The 21781-nt window shown below is 39.3% G+C and overlaps 1 long non-coding RNA gene across 13 annotated transcripts in view; it reads right to left on the bottom strand.

The window, feature by feature from the left end:
* Positions 1-21781, bottom strand: part of LOC137768014 (uncharacterized) — a 695061-nt gene that overhangs the window by 566374 nt on the left and 106906 nt on the right. For 2 of the 13 annotated variants that reach the window (XR_011074676.1, XR_011074680.1), the window contains one exon: positions 19944-20000. The exons of the other annotated variants lie outside the window; for them this stretch is intronic. This is a non-coding gene — a long non-coding RNA (uncharacterized lncRNA). The remainder of the gene's footprint in view (positions 1-19943; positions 20001-21781) is intronic. 13 annotated transcript variants of the gene reach the window in all.

Genomic DNA, 21781 nt, shown 5'->3' with positions numbered 1-21781 from the left:
ACGTGTACACAAATGTTCATGAAAGCTTTAGTTATTATAGAGGCAAAAACTGGAAACATCCCAAAATCTATCAACAGGTGAATGAATAGGCAAACTGGTATGTTCAAACAGTGGAATACTAAGAGCAATTAAAAGGAACAAACTAATGGTAAATATAAAACCATGGATGAGCCTCAAAAGTATACCGAGCCAAAAAAAAAAATCAGACATAAAAGAGTACATATTATACACATTTTACACAAAATTCTAAGGTAAGTAAAACTAATCTATCATGACAGAAAGCAGATCAGTGGTTTCCTGGGACAGGACGTAAGGAGGAATGATTACAATGGGACACAAGGAAACTTTTTGGACTACTGGAAATATTCTATATCTTAATTTGGATACAGTTGATTACTCATGTGTATCCAATTATTAAGACATACTAAACAATTAAAATAAATGCCTTTCCTTATATATTAAACTAAACCTTAATAAACTGATTAAAAGATTGCCAGAAAAGTTCATTTAAATAGTAATTTCCTTTCCCTCAGTCCTTATATATTTTTAACTACTCAGTGAGCGGTAAGGCAAAAAAACAAAGTATTAGCAACCACAGACAAGTAAAATCATTCTGATCTGGAATGAAGATAATTTCTGAATTATGAACAATTCCACATAATTCAAAACTGATTTATTCAACATTATACAAATATATGTATTGTGTATCCCACTTCCATCTCAGTGGAATTAGTTTAAACCTTGTTCACTACTGTAGACTCATTGGAAAGAATGAGTCTTCCCCTTTCCCAAGAAAGTAAGGCCTCTGTTCTTGAGATCTGGACTTTCTATCTCGGGGGGTGGGGGTGGGGAATGTAGGGAAATGGGAAGAGGCAGGGAGATAGTGTTAACAGAGGTTTTTATGTTTCTCAGAGAGATGTTATCTAGATATTTGTTCATTTGTTCCTAAACTGGCCTTTATTTTTTTTCTAAGCTATAGGACAAGAGTCACAAATTCAAATACTTAACAAAGAGTTAGGCAGGAAATGTAAAGGAGTGAAACAGACTTATGCAAGATGATATGGAATGATGGAGATGGTGATGAACTGGACAGCACATGCTACATTTCATTCATTCATTCAACAAATATTTAATGAGGACCTACTATTTGCCAGGCACTACTCTAGGCACTGAAACTTAAGCAGGAACAGAACAGACAATTCTCGATAAAAAATGTAGCTTAAATTCTAATGGAGGAAAAACTGACAATAAATAAATGAAGAACTAAACAAAAACTCATCATATGTTAAAGCTACAGGTGAAAGGGATAAGGAATGAAAGCAGAAGTTTAAATATGTTTATCAGGGAAGCTCTCTCTGATAGAGTGACCTTTGAACAGAGACCTGAGGAAGAAAACAGCAAGCCATGTGGATACAGGGGTGAGAAGGAGATCATTCCAAGAGAGGAAACAAGAGGCCCCAGAGCAGAAGTGCAATCACATCACTGAAGAAACGGCAAGGCTATCGGAGGAGCTGGAGTGGAGGCAGGAAGGGACCTGGGGCAGGGAGAGGAGGGCCTGTTATTGTAGAATGTTTCAAAGCCTCCGGAGCAACAACGCTCTGGTCTTGAAACCTTTGTTTTTACTGTGAGATGGAGAGCCCCTGGAGGGTTAAAGCAGGGACGTGGCGTGATCTGACCATGGCAGCTGTGTGAACAATAGACTGTAGAGGAGGCTGCAGGGGGAGGGGTTGACCACAAGCCAGGAGAGATGATGATGGCCTAGAAAAGAATGGCTTCTGTAGAACTGGTGGGAAGTAGTCAGAATCTGAATATATTTTTCAAGATTGAGCCAACCGGAACTGTTGATGGCTTGGAGATGAGGTGAGACAGAAGAAGAGGAGTTGAGGAAGCTCCCTCACCCTAAAGGCCCCTGCATAAAGATTCAGCATGAGAGATGCCTCACACAGATGACAATCGGTTGAGACAAACTGATGAAAATGGCACCTCCTCATTTAGCAGCAGCTTCTGTGAGCTCAAAGACTATGAGGATACAATTCATGGTAGATGTTAACTGTAGGCTTCCCATCAAGGAATAACTTATCTCAAGACTCAATCAGGCCGTCATCACTGGAAGTCATCCCTGCTAATGCTTGTTCTTCTCAATTTGGAGGTAAATTCACTCAAGATTGTATTAAGCATCTCATAGGGGGAAGATTTTTATCTCAAAAACAAATGGACCATGGTGAAGTATCCAGTGTCTCTGTTAACACTGCTCATAACATAACTGCTCAAAACCTGCCTCTTCAGCCAACTAATAACCAGAATCAGGGCAACTTCCTTTCCTACTTTCCTAAGCAAGTATAGGCAAGGATCAGAGGTGAGGTCAAGGGGGACCACCCAAGACAGCATTTACCAGGGCTTTGGGGTGCACAATCTACAAAAGTCTAGCCCCAACGAGAACCCTGACAGTATACTAGACATGGTGCCCCAAGATAGAACACCCATCTAGTACCAATTCTCTTGGATATATGGGCACCTTGAATGCTGAGAATTAGCTCTAGTTACAAAGTTCCTTCTGTGGTGCCTGTTAATATGCTGTAAGAGCATATGGGAAAACTCAAATTTTAGAATTGGGTAATGTGGCATACATTTACATGATTGAAGGCTTACCTGACTAAAAAAGTTATGATGGTAGGGTTCCCATAATTAGTGTTGGAATATAGGAGGGGCTTCCCTGGTGGTGCAGTGGTTAAGAATCCGCCTGCCAATGCAGGGGACACGGGTTAGAGCCCTGGTCCAGGAAGATCCCACATGCCACAGAGCAACTAAGCCTGTGTGCCACAACTACTGAGCCTGCGCTCTAGAGCCCACGAGCCACAACTGCTGAGCCCATGTGCCACAACTACTGAAGCCTGCACACCTAGAGCCCGTGCTCAGCAACAAGAGAAGCCACCGCAATGAGAAGCTCACGCACCACAACAACTAGTCCCCGCTTACCACAACTAGAGAAAGCCCGCGCGCAGCAACGAAGACCCAACACAGCCAAAAATAAATAATTGTTTTAAAAAAAGAATATAGGAGTGCCCCTGGATTCTGAGCCAAATGTGGAAGTATTTTCAGGTTGAGGAATAAAGCAAGCATTCATGATGCCCAAATACAGGAAGAGAAGCATGAGTTCTACAAGAAGCAAAATGTGACAATCCTGGCAGACTCTACCTTTCCACCTGACCTAGGAAACAAGCTCATTCTCCCATCTTTCTCTTGACCTCAAATTGTCAATAAGTGCCTTCCTCCCATTTTTCCATCCATTCTGTGCTGCCAGCGGCTCTAGCTATAATCTTTTTCTTTCTCAGGCCCCTATCAGGGAGACAATAGCACCTTGGCACCAGTAGGACCCAGGTTCCCCCTCACTCCTAACCCACAGTATAGGATTTCCCATCCCCTTGCATAACCCACAGTCTGGGGAAAAGTATTGGCTGGACAAGACAATTATCTGCTTCCAGTCTAAAGGTGTTCATCCCTGGTTATGAGGTACCTTCCTCACTGTAATCAAGGTTAATAACAACTCCCATAGTCATCCAAAGCCTCTCATAAACTGTCTAAGCAATTCTGGAGAAAAATACATTTTAAACTTTGAAGGTAACTAAATTGTATCTGAATTAGCATTTGAATGAACTGGGCCCACATCTAGGGCAGCTACATCTAACCCCTCATGTCCCCACTGTGTCAGTCACTGTTAGGAAATCAGTCTCTTGCTGTTCCATGTTGCTATGTGCACTGTATTCCCCTGCCTATGCCCTCTTCCTAGAGGCAATCTCTGGGTTTGTTTGACTCCCATGATTGCTTCAGCTAGGAATAGAGTCCTGCTTTTGTAAGAATAGCATGTGAATTCCTAGTTGATCTTTTAACATTGCATTTACATGACACCTATTTTCAGAATGTAATAAGGTAGATGGAAAACCCAGGCAACATTATGTATTTTTTCCCAGTCCTGGATGTCTCTGGCCATGACATGAGTCCCCATAGTCTGATGATGATGCTGGAACACACATTTGTGATTGGTTAGAGACATAATAGTGGTGTCTGCTGCCACTCCAAATCATAAGTTGGTGTCCATTGTGATCAAGACATATTATTTACTCAGGCTTATAGATAAGGATCCAATATAGTCCACTTGTCAATTGTATGCTGCATATCTTCCCCACATTGGTATCATAAAAGATGGTGGCCTTGTAGGCATATAGGGCTGTGGCTACCATGATTTCACTTTTTAATCAATCTTATTTTTAAACTAATAATTTAACTTCACCAGCTAAATTGGGAAAGTAAAATAGTAAAATTTGTATTATTTATTTTACAACCTAATTTAAGGATGGCAAAACAAACTTTGCCACTGGACTTTTTTTTCCAGAAAAGATTCACCTTTTCTGAATATGGCAGTAATAGTAAACTAAATGACAATGATAGTTTTACTCGGAAGTCTGATCCCTCATACACTGAATTCAGTTTTGTACTTGTGTCTTTATGTTTTGTATGTAAATGCAGCTTCAGTTTCGATGGCTTCATTGCTTCCTTAACCTCTGTATCACAGCAACATAACACGCTACGATTTCAGCACTTCTCCCCCCTTGTGAGTGGTTTCAAGCTCACATCAACATAAACTTCCAGCATCACTTTAGATTGTGACATAATACCCCCTGGATGTAACGTCTATGTTAAATTTTTTTCTCTTCTTATGTTTTAATTCTGTCCGGTAACCACTATAAGCACGCTAATATAGCACTGATGGATATTGCTGAGTTCTTTCAAAAAACACAACTGTGTTTTTTTTAATTCAAAATAGAGTAATTGAAAGAGCACTCTAGTATGGCAAACTTCATAAACCTAAAGTCTTTAGTATTCATAAATTCCAAAAAGACTACTCCCTGATTTCTGGGCAATGATTTTAAGGGAATCTCACTCATATTTAGACATATAATATATGTGATGCTACCCAACCATTCAGCAGAGTCTAAAACAAACAGAAGCACAGTCCCTATCGCCTTGCATAGCGGATACCTGAGCAAGAGCCACTGCACACCTGCTCCTTGGCTTTTTGGCCCCAGCTTCACTCTGACTGATTTCCAGCCCCAGAACAGCTGACAGGCAGGCGTCCTGCCAGTGACAGGAATTAGAAGAAATTCCATCCTTCACTCTAGCCAGAACATTTTTCCTTTTCCCATCACCAGTTGGCTGCCAAAAGTTTTGGCTTGTAGCTGGCGTCTGACAGTATTTTCACGTTCTTAAGATACGTAGAGAAGAGCATCACCTGGTGAAGAGTGATTTAAAGAACAGAAACAGGTACTGAATAATTCAATCTGTCTCTTTGTCCTTCAGAGAACTCTTCCCAACATCCTCCACCATGACCCGTCCAATCTTTTTCCCAAGAGAAAAGAATGTCTCACTGCAACACTTATTTCACCTTTCTTTAACTGCTTACATAAACTTAGCTTTCCAATGAACTGTTGACACAGTACTCAAAACGCAATCAATGTGATTTTTAGTAGACAGTACAGGTGTCTTCATGACTAAGATAAAAAAGCTAAAGAAAATGAAGCATATTTTCAAGACTAAAATAATGTGATGCAGTGTCACAAAGAGTGGAACAGTAAGATGTTTACAAAACTTTTAATAAATTTATTCTTTATACAAAAAAGGCAGTTTAAGTAGGTCATGTGGAATAACAACCCCTCAAAGCTTCCAGAGTTCACATCTTGGAAATATTTACAGGTAACTTCTGAAACTAACCATTGGTTAAATGGAATCAAAATAAATAAAAAATAGTACAATGCAATTGTTTTTGTAATTGAAAATTGTCTCTGCAAATGTGCACTGAGGACCCCAGAAGATATCCATCCAGCTTATACAGCTTACCATTTAGACTGTGATTATCCAAGAATGCCACAAATAAGTAGCTTTCCTGAGGCATTTCTGCATACTACTGCATTAGTAAATGCTATTTATTTTGACAATCATTTCCCCAGAGTTCTGTCTGAAATCTTTATTCGAACTCCCTTTTTTTTTTAATATGTATCTTACTGCCACCTTGTGGTTAAAATGTTTTTCTTTCTTTTTTTCTTTACACATGTGTGTCTATGTGTGTATGTATGTGGATGTCATTTCAATGAAAATGTAAATTTCTGCTCCAGAGTAACTTTTAGTGATACTACCCATATGGCTACCAATGGTAGCCACTTTAGATCAAACAACCCTCTTCCTTTTTTATCTCTAAATTAAACTACAAGTCTTTAAGTGAACCATATTTCCAAACACCCTTGCTTCTCTATGTTTTTAAAAGGTTTTCCTCTAAATCCTGATATCATTCCACAAAATAATCATAGAATGAGACAGAACATGACTCTGGATCTATATATACAAAGACAAAAAAAAGACTGAGGCCATCATTCACATAGCTTAGAGGAGAAAATGGTAACTTTAAGACCAGTAAGAGTCTTCAGCCTTATTTAAATGCTGCAGGGCATGGGGTCCCACTATTAGCATATAAGATCTTTGACAAAATACCAAGAAGGCCAGAGGCAAATCAGAGAATCAAAAGAGTCAGATAGTCAAATTCTCTAGGAGTTAGCTTCTTTCTACTCAATGTGAACCCCAAACCTGGAGCTTCAGCGGCATCTGAGAGCTTGTTAGAAACTCAGAGTTTCAGGGCCAGCTGCAGACCTATGAATCATAACATCTGCATTTTAACAGGATTCCCAGGTGATTCGTATGCACAGTACAGTTTAGAAGTACTGCTCTATCCCTTCTGCTCAAGACAAGATGTTGCTTAGACTGACTGAATCTGTTACCTCTAAAGATCTAGCAGATATGGTCAATAAACTTCATGTGCCTAAAGCCTTCAGAATGTGGTCAGTTTTTTCAAATTTCCTACCCACTTGTGCCGAGAACTGCCCATATATAAGTACAAAGAGTTCCTATAAAAGATTCATCAGAGACTACAGTCTCTGTTTTGATAAGTAAATTAACACCGAACACAAGAGAAAGGCATATGATGATGCTGGCTTTCAGTTTTCCTTTAGTTTTTCTTTTTTTAATGGGAGGAGAGAGCTTTTTAATTTACAAAGAGCAATGGAACAATGAAGATTTGCAACTACTATTAGGCCCTGTCTATTCGGTGCAAGTAAAGTCAGAATGTTTCCTTAAACTATTAGGTATTCATTCATCATTTCAAAAACATTTATTGCCCACCTCTTTTCCATTAGTTGCCATGCCAGGCATTTTCAAAGGCGTGATGTGATGAATAGCAGTAGACTCACAATTAGTCTTATCTCTGCCCTGACTAGCTGTACTAGTCAGTGTTCTACAGAGAAACAGAACCAATAGGATATACATAAATATATAAAGATATTTGTTATAAGGAATCAGCTTACACAATTATAGAGGCTTAGCAGTCCCATGATCTGCCAGTTGCAAGACGGAGACCCAGGAAAGCCTTTGGTATAGTCCAGTCCAAGTTCAAAGGCCTGAGATCCAGGAATGCCGATGATGTAAGCCCCGGTCCAAGGGCAGAGGACCAATGTCTGAGCTCAAGAGTCAGGAAGAAAGAGCAAATTCTTCCCTTCCTCTGCCTTTTTGTTTTATTCAGCCATCAACAGATTGGATAATGCCCACTCACATTGGGGAAGGCCATCTCCTCTACTCCTCATCTGGGAACACCCTCACAGACACACCCAAAATTATGTTTAGCCAAATATCTGTGCACCCCATGATCTAGTCAAGTTGACACATAAAATCAACAATCACACTAGCTTGTTTTGAACAACTTACTTTATGTCTCTCTGGAACTACTGAGCTTTGTACAATTAGAGTGTGGGGCATAAATGCTATTTGATAGACATAAAAAACAATTTAAAGCTCTGTGTTTCTCTGGCCATTAGCTCTGTTCCTGCCCAACATTAAACCAAGCCAACAGAGCATATATCTATACTTGAGAATCAAACTCAGAAAATAAGCAATATAGGCAACATAAAAAGCAAATGTAGAGAACGGAAATATTATGAAGAATCAGCCACCAAAACATGTGTCTGCTTAGCAGTCTCCACACTTTAAATAGAGAGCAGGACCTAAACACGGAGAAAGTGAAGAAAGTTCTACATCTACTTACTGGCACTTCATAAATATAGATCAAAGACAACTCACTTGCATTATATAGTATCACACATTACAAATTTTGATCCACAACGGTTCTGTACATCCAAAGTGCAACTCAAAAGGAAGACTTTTTTTCTGTCAATGTCAATATAAAAGCTTTTCCATTTCAAAAGCAGCACTTTAGACTCCCACAGTCTCCAAACCCAGACAATGTCCTAGCCTTCTCTAAAAGTCAGGAGTTCTGAGGACTAAATGGCATTGCACCGGATTTTAAATTATCGAATTCCTGGTCAAGCTACTTACTCTAAGGAAGAAGTGCATCATTGGTCTAGCTAGCAGAGGAAGCATGAAACTATTCTAACTAGAAAGTCGTATCTGAATACCTCAGCTAAACCAATAAAAGTGGGATATTTTTATATTAAAAATGGAATCATTCTGCTACTATTTTGATCCATTTAGGCTATACTTATACGTACAAGCAAGTTTACTTGAATTCATATTCTTTAAGCTGAGTTCAGCAAAAGCAAGAATTTTTCATGTCTCCATAATATCAATAATTTGTTCAACTGAATTTTCACCCTTTTAACCAGTCATTTTGTCTCTATATAGACACAGCCAAGCAGAACTTCAATTTTCACTTGATGTTTTGCTTGTTGTATTTGATTACAGTGTCACATAAATGTTGGACTTGCCATCAAATGACATTCCTGCTCCCTTGCTGTTAGGTCATTTTTTGTCTATCATAAGACACCAGAAGTGGCCTCTATCAAAGGTCTTCAAAGACACTTTAAAAAGAAAATTTCCTTTCCAATTCCATGGTTTAATATTTTATGAACTTAAGTATGATCTTATGACCTAAAGCATAAAGCTCTGAAATCACTTGCTTTACTATATAAATGTATTGGTTACAAAAATTCTCCCAACCTCATTTTGAATCCAGCTGTTATAACTGACTTGATGACCTCCTGTGGTAATAAACTCCACAGACTGAATGAAGGTAATCTGGGAAGCATTTCGGTCTACTGTATTACTTTTACTTACTGAGGCTGGTGTGAACAAGGGAGAGAAGAACAAGGGCTCAAGTTTTTTAGAAGAGAAAATTGAACTAATTACTTTCCAGTGACTATAGCTAATAACTGTAGAACACCATACTAAGTATCATTCTTCTCTGTGTTTTTATTAATTGAGAAAATTCATTATATAAAAAAGGACGGGGCTTCCCTGGTGGCGCAGTGGTTGAGAGTCTGCCTGCTAATGCAGGGAACACGGGTTCGAGCCCTGGTCTGGGAGGATCCCACATGCCACGGAGCGGCTGGGCCCGTGAGCCACAACTACTGAGCCTGCGCGTCTGGAGCCTGTGCCCCGCAACAGGAGGGGCCGCGATAGTGAAAGGCCCGCGCACCGCGATGAAGAGTGGCCCCCACTTGCCGCAACTAGAGAAAGCCCTCGCACGAACCGAGGACCCAGCACAGCCAAAAAAAAAAAAAAAAAAAAAAAAAAAAGGACGGTTATCAGCTCCTACTGTATGTTAATTACTTCCTTTCAAAAACACATACTAAAATATATCAAGTGCATTTTTAGTATGCATTTTTAACCTGGAATATAATTTAGGTTGGGCGTTGGTTTTATTTATTTATTTATTTATTTATTTATTTTTGGCTGTGTTGGGTCCTCGTTTCTGTGTGAGGGCTTTCTCCAGTTGCGGCGAGTGGGGGCCACTCCTCATAGCGGTGCGCGGGCCTCTCACTATCGCGGCCTCTCTTGTTGCGGAGCAGAGGCTCCAGACGCTCAGGCTCAGTAGTTGTGGCTCACGGGCCCAGTTGCTCCGCGGCATGTGGGATCTTCCCAGGCCAGGGCTCGAACCCGTGTCCCCTGCATTGGCAGGCAGATTCTCAACCACTGCGCCACCAGGGAAGCCCCTGGGTGTTGGTTTAAGATATACACATCTTTCAACTTGTCCGTCTACTTTGGCTTTTACCTTGGCAACACAAGCATCAGATGTGTAGCTCACAAAATTTTCTATTTTGTTCTTTATTATTAAAAGTACTTTTTCCCATATTGTTTGTCCAACATATAATTTTTAAGATATGCAATCTTATACCTAAAAAGGGATCAAGGATTTGCTCTTGATTCTTCCACCAAAAAAAGTAAAACTGGGGGGAAAGAAAGCAAGTATAAGAATAATTTAGATCCAAAATCCTTTTACTGAAAAATGAAATAATACAACAGGACAGCCTGAGTTAATTTAATTTCTTGTCTACATTGATCAAATCCATAGCAAAAAGTGTTGATTTCTGTTCTAATTGGCCCATGTAGACACAATTAAAAGTAGCCTTCTTGTAAATCTCCGTCTCCTTACTCTACTCTTTGATCTCCAGTGGGAAAAATTAAAATACCCTATAATTCTGCTGAATTTCTCTTCCATGTAACTTCAGACATTCCACAATATCACTCATTAATCTTGATCATATTACTTCAGGTAAATAATGGGAAAATATCACTATGTGCATTCATGAACATGTGTTAAAACACAGAAAAAGGTAATTAACTTGCCAGAAGTCATACAACCAGTCAGCCTGAACCACATCCATTGCCTCCTGCCTCCTAAGGTCTCATGTTCCACATTCTCTGCTTGGCCTCACTGCTCCCTGACTCCACATGGGGAAGTGAGCCTCTCCTACACTTAGGACACCTAAGCAATTTTATGATTCAGCTTTGGTTTTCATTTTATCATTGTGCTTTTTCTTTTAAGATTTGTATAGCTACGTGTTTGGGTTGGAGGGTTGTTTTTTTTTTAACTTTGAGGTGTGAGTTTTTTCACCTCTAAAAAAAGTTCTGCAACAGTGCTCTCTCAATTCATCAATGAGTCAAAAAAAAGTGTTTTGTTTTCTTCTATGTTTATTTTATATCAATGCAAAACATTGAAATCCAGCCATCAGTTTGGAATGCTACTCATAACTCTGAGATTCTGTTATTCTGTGGCTATTTCTTAAATAGATTCTACTTGCCTAGAATTATAGTAGGCACTGAATTGTGGAATATAATGAAGGAAGAAAATATTTGTGACTCTTACTATATTAGGTGAGGGAGTCAGAAAAGGCTATCTGGGGAGTACCAGGAAAGAGGTTTGAATAAATGGGGGGATCGGGATAGATTATGAATGATCTTAGTAATGAGTCTGAGGGGTTCCAACTTGATTGGTAACTTTGGACAAAAAGTTAACAAAATCCTTCCCCTTCTGCATGAGATGCTAACCCTCAATTAACATGCTATCACTATTCCTCTGATGACCTAATAAAGGTAGAATGTTCACTATATTATTGCATAACAGTGCTTACAGCAATGTGCCTAGCCTGGACCAGGAGGAAATATAAATGAACTATAAAGAACTGGTGTAGATGCCATATTTTGGATTTCCCTGAATGTGGTGACTATTTTAACTGATATGTCTTTGCAAGGACCCTGGAAGCTATGACTGTGGGGTTATTGCAAGAGCAAATTGCACCTGTAGGGCATAAGACTTCTCAACCAGACAGCTCCCTTGCCCCTGAGCTTTTGGGTTGCTGCAACTGCCTTCGAAGAGGAAGACCTCCTGCTGCCCTATGGCAATCTGTGTCTGGCTCCTTTTGAGTAGGCTGGTGTTAACGTAGCCTCTGATGGCCAAAGTGAATCTGAATGTTTAGTTGGGCCTAAGAAGACCACGTAGAGCATGTTGTAATAACCAGTGCAGATTGACCATGGTTTCTTGTGTGGGAGGATGACATAAAAGCACTGGATGAGTTGGGTGTTAGAGGCAAAAGTGGTGGTAAGATCCATTGTAAATTAGGGAGAAGAGGGTTGGGATGCACGGTTGATTAAAGCAAAGGAATACTAGAGGCATGGAATAGAATTAGGTGGCCCTTAAGGTATTGAGGGCCTAGATCAGGGTGGTGGTCAGAGAGAAAAAAATACAACAAAAAGGACAAATCTAAGAGATAGCTTGAAGAAAAAATAACTTGATAACAGATAAAATAAAAATATAAAAACAGAAATTATGAAGAAGGATTCCAACATTTCTAACCTGAAAAATGAGCATAATGGAGAGGTCACTGGCAGAGAAAGACAAGTAAAGAGGGAGCATTACTGTACTTATGAAGAACTGACTGACGTCAGTTCCTGTCTTTATGATAATGGCAGAGGCTCAACTGTAGCTACTGTATGGACAGGACTACGGTAGATCTTAGCTACAGACATACCCATCTTTGTAAATGGTGGTGAAACCACGAAAGTGGATGAGGACTTCAAGATATTAACTGCATAGACAGAAGAACCAGGGCTTAAGCTTTTAATATTGGAGGAATTCCCAGAATTAAGGGGTAGAAAAAAGAACTAGCAAAAAAATAAAAAAACATAGAAGTAGGAAATGAGCAGTAATGCACATGGAAAATAAAGGAGGGAAAGATTTGTCATAGTTATCAGAGAGATCAAAAAAGATACATAGAGGGGCTTCCCTGGTGGCGCAGTGGTTGAGAATCTGCCTGCCAGTGCAGGCGACACGGGTTCAAGCCCTGGTCTGGGAAGATCCCACATGCCGCGGAGCAACTGGGCCCGTGAGCCACAACTACTGAGCCTGCGCGTCTGGAGCCTGTGCTCCAGTGAGGCTGCGACAGTCAGCGGCTAGCGCACCGCGATGAAGAGTGGCCCCCGCTCGCCGCAACTAGAGAAAGCCCTTGCACAGAAACGAAGACCCAACACAGCCAAAAATAAAAATAAATAAATTAATTAAAAAATTTTTTAAAGATACATAGAAAGAGATCAATAGGGACCTTTGAAAAAGAAAAGCCAATACTATAGAATAGAAATAACATGTGAAGGAGTTAAGAGGTCATGAGATGAAGAAAATTAAAACCACCTATGGAGATCACTCACTCCCCAAGTTATTTGGCAGGAAAAGAGAGAGAGAAATAGGATGGTAGCTAAGAGAAACAACAGGATAGTGCAAAGTTCAGTTGAGTATATGATAGAATCATATTTGAAAGCCAATTCATAGAAATAAGTAAACTATTAGTGAGAGATTGGGCAATCATCAATCATTTGAGCAATCAGAAAAAAACACTTATTGAGGACTACTGTAAATCAAGCAATGCACTAGCTGCTGGAGGTTCACAAATATGACATCATTACATCCCCAAGTAGCTCACAGCTGGATAGGAAGATAGGCAATATAATATATATATAAATAATGTGGCAAGTACTGCCTATGAAAAGAGGCAACCTAGCCTGGAGGGCTGGGGCAAGGCTTTGCATAGGAGATGACATTAAAAGTGAGTTCACAGAGATAGGGAGGAGTTGAACAGACGAGTGAAAGTGGACCATGTTGGCAGGGAACACAGTGTGTGCAAAAGAACAAGGGCATGGAAAAGCTGGCAACTTTGGAAAACAGCAATACTTTTGTATGCGTGGCACATACGATGGAAATTAGGGAATCAAAATAGATGAGACCCTTAATTAATGGTCCTCATAGACTAGAGAGCCTGATGTTCTTCTGAAAGCAATGGAGGTTAATTGAAGGATGCAGAGCAGAGGATTAATAAGGCCTTTAAGAGAGGCTTTCAGTGAACGCTGTAGTAGCTTCCTATTGCTGCTATAACAAATGACCTCAAACTTAGTAGTTTAAAGCAACACAAATCCATTATCTTACAGTTACGGAGGTCAGAAATCCAGATCACCAGACACTGGGGCTATAGGTGCCGCTGCAGTGGGCTGCCTGGGGCTCGCCTTCCCTCCGCTGCCTCCGCCGAGGCCGGGATGCTGCTGGTGGCGGCGGCGCTGGTGGGCGGCTGGACTGCCGTCTACGTGACAGACTTGGCGCTGAAAGTGACGGCCTCGGGGCTAAGGCGCAAGCCCACGGGACCCAGGGTCCGGGCGCAAGGCCCGAGGCCTCTTCTCTTCCCCCGCCTGCACTGGAGGCGGGCGGGCGGTTCCCGCGTGCGGCCTGCCGCTGGGCGCCGGGCCCGTGGAGTAAATTAATCAGAGCCGGTCGCAGGCGGGCTGTGGCCGGTCCCAAGCGGGAGGCAGGCGCCGCCAGCGGGCTCGGAGGGCCGGGGCGCTGCCAAACCCCGCTCTGCACCTGGGAGGAAAATCAAATGTCCGCCTGTTAAGGCATTGTTTGCCTTCGTTGTCCGCCTTCGCTGTCGGCCTTCGTTGTCTTTAAGGCCGCAGCCCTCCAGAGACTCCGGTATTGGAAAGAATCTAAATCAAGTTGGGATGTAGATCAGTGGTCTCAAACTTTAAAGTGCATACCATCATCTGCGGTTCCGGCTAAAATGCACATTCTGATTCCGCAGGTGGGGGTCGGGGCGGGGGGAGGGGCACTTAAGATTCTGCATTTCTAACCAGTTCCCAAGGGCTAGCGAGGCCGCTCGTCTACAGACCATAATTCAAAGTAGCATACTCAAGTAGCAAGGATTTAGATAACTAGTTTATGACTACTAGAATTCTAATTTGTACCCTAGACCCCGATTCATCACACTAACCCCCCTTAAACCACCACACACACACACACACACACACACACGCAGCCCGGACACGCACACAACCTGGGTGCACGGTCCATTCTTAAGTTATTTGGGAAGTGTAGCAGATATTATGAACAACTGTCTGACCACATGCTTCAAGCAGCCTTTTAAAATTGCATATTGGGGGTGGGGGTATTGCATGCATGGAATAAAATCATATAAATTCTCAAATGTTCAATAAGAATTCCAATTATGACTAGTAAGACTTTCATGTTATGAATACTGTTTTAAATAGAACACTGTGGTTTAGTATTGTGTGTTTTAGGTTTAATAGTAAAATGAAATAATACTTACCCTGCTTTGTTGCATTTAAACTTGCAAAGTGAGATTATACGGTGGAATCCTTAGAGCAAGGGCTGCGTTCTGCACTTCCTAGCCATTGTAACCCTGGGCAAGTTACTCTCTGTACCTCCATTTCTTCATCTTTAAAATAGGGGTAATAATCGTAAAGATCTCCTGAGATTATAGAGAGGATTACTTTAATTCATCTACAGAGAACCTTGCTACTCAACCTGAGATTCCAGGACCAGCAGCACTTGCATCATCTGGGAGCTTGTCAGAAATGTAGAATCTCAGACCTCATTCCTGACCCACAGAATCCGAATCTGCCTCCTCGTAAGATCCCCAGGTGCCTCCTCTGCACGTACTTGGCACGGTGCTTAGCATGTCATGAGCAGTACAGGCCACTGCTTGTTTAAATAGTGCTTTGGTTGTTTGGAAAATGTCTCGTTGAGTCCTTCTCACATCTCATCACTCTGACACTTAACACTTCTACCTTCCACTTCCATATTTAAGGACCCTTGTGACTACATTGGGTCCACCCCAGATAATCCAAAATAATCTCCCCATCTCAAAATCCTCAATTTAATCACATCTGCAAAGTCCCTTTTGCCTCATAAAGTAACATATTCACAGGTCCCAAGGATTAGGATATGGACATCTTTGAGAGACCATTTTTCTGGTCCATCACAAGTGGCATGATTTTATATATTTTTTATTCCCTTTAATATCTGGCTTAACCAAAGGCAACTAGATTTTCTGCATTCAATCTACTGCAACATCATACATCAAGTAGCCTCTGGAAAACTCTACGTACACTTGAGAGAGAATGGAAGTGAAGAAGGGAAATAATATTTAAGTATTATAATAAAAATAATTTTGATCTCATTAACTGCCTGAAACGGTCTCAAAAACTCAGGGATCCCAAGCCACACTTCGAAATCGAGCTGAATGAGCACTTTACAAGCCACAAGAATCTAAGCATTACATAACTTAGCTGAGTAATTTACAGAACTGTTGCAGCAGGATGGAAGACATTATTATTATCTCTTCTGAGATTGAGTTTTTTTCACTTTGAATGTAAAGTTAAAATTATAAATGTTTAACTGCCCACCATTGCTGGCTATTTATACTGAAAAATACATGCTGTATATATATTCTCACCAAATCTATTACATTTGTACCAATCAGGAAATATCTCCCTCCTAAATCCTATATGTATTTTCTCAATTCTTTTCAAAGCACTCTGTGAAGAAAGTCTTTTGAGAAATCTACAGTTTGAAAACTAGGTAAAATGAGTGCACCACTGTATAAGAAAACAACTGAAATCACAGGCATTTTTAATGGTTTCCTTGAAATACTCAACCCTAAAAATATGAGTGAAACTCAGAAGGCAAAGCTCTGGATGAGAGAGAGAATGTACAAGAAGGCAGGGCATCTTGGTGGAATATGCATTTGCCAGTGATAATGGGAAAAACAAAGGCCATTATCATTTTTCCCAAGTCTAATTCAAAGGACTAGCAAAAGAGAAAACATCAATTCAGAATCTCTCACAATCCCAAAGACCTCTCTGCCTTAATGTATGAAATGATATAAGCGTAAGATTCCCAGATTATATATTAGTCAAAAGATCACATTTAGGGGCTTCCCTGGTGGCGCAGTGGTTGAGAATCTGCCTGCCAATGCAGGAGACGCGGGTTCGAGCCCTGGTCTGGGAAGATCCCACATGCCGCGGAGGAACTCGGCCCGTGAGCCACAATTACTGAGGCTGCGCGTCTGGAGCCTGTGCTCCGCAAGGAGAGGCCGCGATAGTGAGAGGCCAGCGCACCGCGATGAAGACTGGCCCCCGCTTGCCACAACTAGAGAAAGCCCTCGCACAGAAACGAAGACCCAGCACAGCCATACATACATACATAAAAAGAATGTAAGCAGACAAGAATATCATTAAAAAAAAAAAAAATTAAAAAAAAAAAAAAAAGATCACATTTAGAAAATAAAGCATTATTTGCAAAAATAACTACTGGAGATACTAATTAAAAATGTCACTTGACTTTCATTCCCTGATGTAATCTGTTACCCTTTCTATCTATTAGAAATACAAAAAAAAAAACATGAAAAACAACAAAATTAAGACTGATAGCCAACCTATTGCCAGAAACCAGAACTTTTCCATAACTATACCTTACCAATATCACTGATCAAACTTATTGAGAAACACAATTTATGACACATGAATTGCGGACATTGTATTTTGAAGCAGCCAGAGTTGTGGATCTTAACTCTGCCTTCAGTTTATCTTTCTGCAGACACAGACCAGATCTCAATTCCAACTGCAATAAACAGCAGCTCAAAAACAGAGAAGGAAGCCCTATGTTGTCATATGCCTCTGCGGTAATGTAAACCCCACTAGTAAAGTACTTCAGGTAGAAATAAATAAAAAGCCCAGGCAGCTATACAGGTCCTGCATTGCTTCCTAGTGTTAAATTTTTTAAGCAGAAATGGTAAGAGAATAACCCACACTTCATTCAACCAGCAAAGATAGATGACTGCTGAACACTGGGAATTAGAACTACACAGCCACCCTGTTTCTGGGGGGAATTTATGTGGACTTCAACTAACATCACATTAGCAGATTGTAATCCAAACACTCTGACTGTTTATAAACATCCTATATAGAAAGAATTCTCTTCATTTCAGAGATGGTAGAGAAAGCACAGTCTTTCAATCCACATGGAATGCGTTTTAATCCTAGCTTCTGCACTCTAAGCCTCAGCTTCTTCACGCATTAAATGGAAATAATAATCAATGACATATAAAAATATCCAGCACAGTGTCTAAGCTGGAGTGGGCACTCAATAAAAGACAGCTATTATGATCAGAAACAATAAAGGGAGGACAATTAGAAAATAGCTTAAGCAAAAATAATGAAGATCAAGTAAAAAAGTATCAACACAACATACAAAAAGGTAAAGCAAACCTCTAAATATTATTAACTACAGGAATTGGAGGAAAATGTTTAAATATGATTCCACTTTCTCAAACAAATTAAAAGGCACAACCGCTAAGAAAAAGAAACAGAAATCCAAGGGGACAACAAAATGAAGTTAAAAATAAAGATAGCCAAAAGGGATCTGAAGGATAAAATTTAAATGTTAGTATTAAAGGACTATTAAGACAAAAATAGAAATAAAACATTATTTTAGTTATAATAAAAATTGCAGAATTGAAACTGAGGAAAATAGAATAAGTGATAAGTGCAAATTTGAAATGATCTCACAAAAAGCAGAGGGAGAAAGTTAAGAAATAAAAGGATGAGAGTGAAAGGAAGGAAAATGGAGATTAAAACTAAAATTGATTTTTCTGAAAAAGAAATAAGAATTATTAGATCAGATGCAATTTATCAAAGGTGAGATTGAAGAAAACTTCCCTAAGCTAAGCCAAACCAACATATAAAGAACACATAGCACCTGGATACCCTTTTTGAGGAAGTTACTCAAGAAAGTATTCCAACTATATGGAAATAAGATCAGAATGAGGATTTCAAGAGAGAAAAGATGAAAATTGGTGTTGAATGAAGACCTTACTGCAGGCTTAAGCTACTATAAATTATACATAATACAAAAAAATGTGCCTGCAGACCAGAGAGTGAACAAAAGTAGACAGATCCTGGTAGGGAGCATGTTAAAGGAGAGAGAAAAGGGGAGCTGTAGGAAGTAAATTCCTTGATTTTGTGATGTTTACACTCAAACTAAGTGCAGTTTACATACACATTGGAATCAGCAGGTAAGGGCACAAGAGGAAAAATGCAGTCCTTCTTATATATAAAAATACATGTTTAGAAAGTGAAAATACTTTCTGGCTAGGTCTCACTGACCAGGATGAAGTTACCTCTGATCCAGAACACATTCCAAACTAAAATATATTAGTGTAATATTTAATACATAGGCAATATGATTTTAACTCTCTCAAAGGGAATGTAATTACAATAATAATTTGTGGGATATTCCTACCCAAAAAGGACACTGCTTTTTCTTTCTTTATATTGAGATAAAATAAGCAGAAATTTAAGAAATCACCTATACAGTTATAATTTTACATTTTTAGTTATTATTTTTAACCAGAAAGAGCATAATTATTCTTCAATTTAGTTTATAGTCAAAATATTACAACTAAATGTTCAGTGACCATCCATGCTCAGGGATTCAGAGATTATGGTTACAAAAAAATCACCAAGAAAATGTCAAGCAACCTCCCTGTCTCCAGAGAAGTTTCTTCTGAGATTATATTTACCATAATGTTCCAGCATTACAGGCATTTTTTAAGTTACATTTCCTTACAGCTCAAGCAAATAAAGGAAATGTTTAACATATGAGGCATAATTAGATTTCCTAAGATGTTCTATCAGAGGTAAGGTAAGTATGTAAAAATCAAATTGCTTTTTTTAAAGCATTATAGTAAAATCACAATATATATGTTTTATAAGCAACATTTAAAGAAGTAAACTGCTTTATAATATGACAGATGTAATAAAAAAATCCTTAAGACTATATAAAACCATTTATTTTCCACTTACAATGTCCCATTTCCTTGCATCATCAGATATAAGCATTTATCACTAAAAGCAGTTTTAAATCATTTTATGAACAATTTATCTGAAGTATAAAGTGATATAATTATCTTTTCAGTACATTTTGCAATAAAGTGAACCGTTTTTATGGTTTCCTGGAGATAAAAAGAAAACATTCGCATTAGAACATTTTACCTGATTTATTATAATGGAAGATTATATAAACCAAAAAGCTAATCTAATAAATCAAGTCCAATCATGAAATTCTATAGAAATATGATGTTAAAGAGGAAAATCATTCATGCTATTTCATGTGCTTTGAAGAACTATATTTCATTACTTTGGGGAAAAACTACTTTTGCGTTGGTAAATATTTTCCCCCAAATTGCAGTTGTTCGTTTGTCTGTTCTTACCTATAACCTGGGTTTCTCTCTTCGGCAGCTGAAGTGATGTCACAGCAAAGAGGACAGCTGTGGCAGAAAATTATAAGGAAAATTTCAACAGCACTGTGGTCCACCAGTGGCACAGACCTTCCAACACACTTATACACAAAGATTTATATGCAGATCTAAAGAATCATTCTGTGCCAAGAATGCATCCCCATAGTATTCTCCACTGTTATTACTGGTACAGTAGTGGAGAATTGCTCTAAAGGAGCAATTAAAAGGGAGAAAAACATTCTAAAATCTGTTAATAATATACAACATTGCTTAATATACATTATAGCACAGTAGAACTATCTGAGATGCTCTTAAAACAATACAGATACCTAAACCCCACCCCAGACTTACCAAATGAAAATTTCTGATGTGGTTCCCATATATTTGCATTTTTTTTCACTTTTTTCACTTGTTCTGATTTGCATCCACTGGGAACCCTCCAATATACAAGATCACTCCAATACAAATCCAATGCTCAAGAAACCCATCAAAGTGTCAAGTGACATTTACTTACAGTTTTTATTTTTTGTCATTTCATGGTTACTATATATTTTAACTTGTGTAAGAACATTCTTATCTCCTTGACAGAGGCTGAAAAGTTCAAACCAAAATGTTTAGCTTCATTCTAATTCCTTGGGTAAGAATTACTTCACAGACAAAAATCCAAAACTACAAAACTGAATTCAAAATGGAATACTTTATATCTTCTTTGTATATTTTGAATCTGAAATATGGCTTTTTTTTTTTTTTTTTTTAGCTGCATTGGGTCTCATCATCCACTTTGAATATGGTGGCATAGTGTCCAATTTTTCCTTTCCCCCTCTTGGAAATCCCAAAAAGTAACAAGGAAAACAAGAGTAGAAATGGAAATTCTTTGTTTAGCTACATCAAAAAGACAGCTAAAAAGAACCCATATAAACGTAAATAAATTTCCTTTAAAGCAGACCAAACAAATGAAACATTGCTATTGTTAAAAGATACAATGCAAGAAAAAAATACAACAGTTCTGAATCCATACATCAAAGGGCAGACCACTCTCCAGGAAAAAAAAAAATAAACTCAAACAATCAACATCAGTTCATAGATCTGTAAAGCTGTAAAAATTCAAAAATGAAGAAGGAATATATTGGAAATACAAGGGGAAAAAAGATCAAGTCATCCACTGGGAAAAAACAAAATCACTCTCAATTTGTTTTTGAGATGGGTTCAAACATCTCCGTAGTAACATTCAACATTTAACAAGGCTAGGGACTTCGCTGGTGGCGCAATGATTAAGAATCCGCCTGCCAATGCAGGGTACATGGGTTTGATCCTTGGTCTGGGAAGATCCCACAGGCCATGGAGCAACTAAGCTCATATGCCACAACTACTGAGCCTGTGCTCTAGGGCCCGCGAGCCACAACTACTGAGCCCGAGTGCTGTAACTACTGAAGCACGCAGGCCTAGAGCCCGTGCTCCACAAGAAGAGAAGCCACCGGAAAGAGAACTCCGCGCACTGCAACAAAGAGCAGCCCCTGCTCGCCGCAACTAGAGAAAAGCCCGCATGCAGCAACGAAGACCCAATGCAGCCAAAAATAAAAAGAAAAATAAAAAAATAAAAAGCATTTAACAAGGCTAGTGGAGCAATTATAAAAATTGTAACCCAAGATATAAATATGGCCAAATGTTTGTTTGAAAATAAAGGCAACATTCAACTGATTTTAACATGGAGAAAAATCTCATTTCCCATTCCCAAATTCTTTCTATGTGGAGGGAGCACTACTAGTACAACATTCTTCCACAAAGTCCCAACCTCCTCGTTCTCTCCTGAG

This window comes from Eschrichtius robustus, chromosome 8 (assembly GCF_028021215.1).
Source record: "Eschrichtius robustus isolate mEscRob2 chromosome 8, mEscRob2.pri, whole genome shotgun sequence".
Taxonomy (NCBI): Eukaryota; Metazoa; Chordata; class Mammalia; order Artiodactyla; family Eschrichtiidae; genus Eschrichtius; species Eschrichtius robustus.
Note: the sequence above shows the minus strand (reverse complement) of the source record. Positions and strands in the feature narration are given on the sequence as shown.